Source organism: Gavialis gangeticus, unplaced genomic scaffold, assembly GCF_001723915.1.
Source record: "Gavialis gangeticus isolate Ggan-Ray unplaced genomic scaffold, GavGan_comp1, whole genome shotgun sequence".
NCBI lineage: Eukaryota > Metazoa > Chordata > Crocodylia > Gavialidae > Gavialis > Gavialis gangeticus.
The window spans coordinates 14376-14732 of record NW_017729023.1 but is presented as its reverse complement, the minus strand read 5'-3'; the positions used below and the strand labels follow the sequence as shown (position 1 = coordinate 14732).

At 76.8% G+C, this 357-nt stretch overlaps 1 protein-coding gene across 2 annotated transcripts in view; it reads right to left on the bottom strand.

Annotated features, from left to right (window-relative positions):
• Positions 1-351, bottom strand: part of RASGEF1B (RasGEF domain family member 1B) — a 55792-nt gene extending 55441 nt beyond the window's left edge. For both annotated transcript variants that reach the window (XM_019516729.1, XM_019516730.1), the window contains exon 1: positions 227-351. The gene's annotated coding sequence lies outside the window, so the exon portion shown is untranslated. The remainder of the gene's footprint in view (positions 1-226) is intronic.
• Between the last annotated feature and the right edge of the window lie 6 nt (positions 352-357).

Genomic DNA, 357 nt, shown 5'->3' with positions numbered 1-357 from the left:
CCTGCACCCACCATTTCCCGCCCCCCCCAGCAGCCTGATACGGCCTCCCCCTGGGGGCAGCTGCCCGCCCGGCGCGCACCCCACCGGGCCGGCGACCCGACCAGAGCACGCCGGCAGCGCAGCTTCGCACGGGGGGGGCACTAAAACACGGACTGCAAGGGCGCGGAGGCGATGGGGGGCCCGGTGGCCACGGACGAGGGCAGGAGAGAAGCCCCCGCAGCGGTACCTACAGCACTGGGCTCCGGGGCAGCCAGGCGCTGGGGGCTCTGCTCAGGCCCCGGGGGCTGCCATGCCGCGGCTGCCGGGCGCGGACGCTGGGTTCCCCCGCAGAGGCTGACGGAGCAGCGGGCGCCTGCC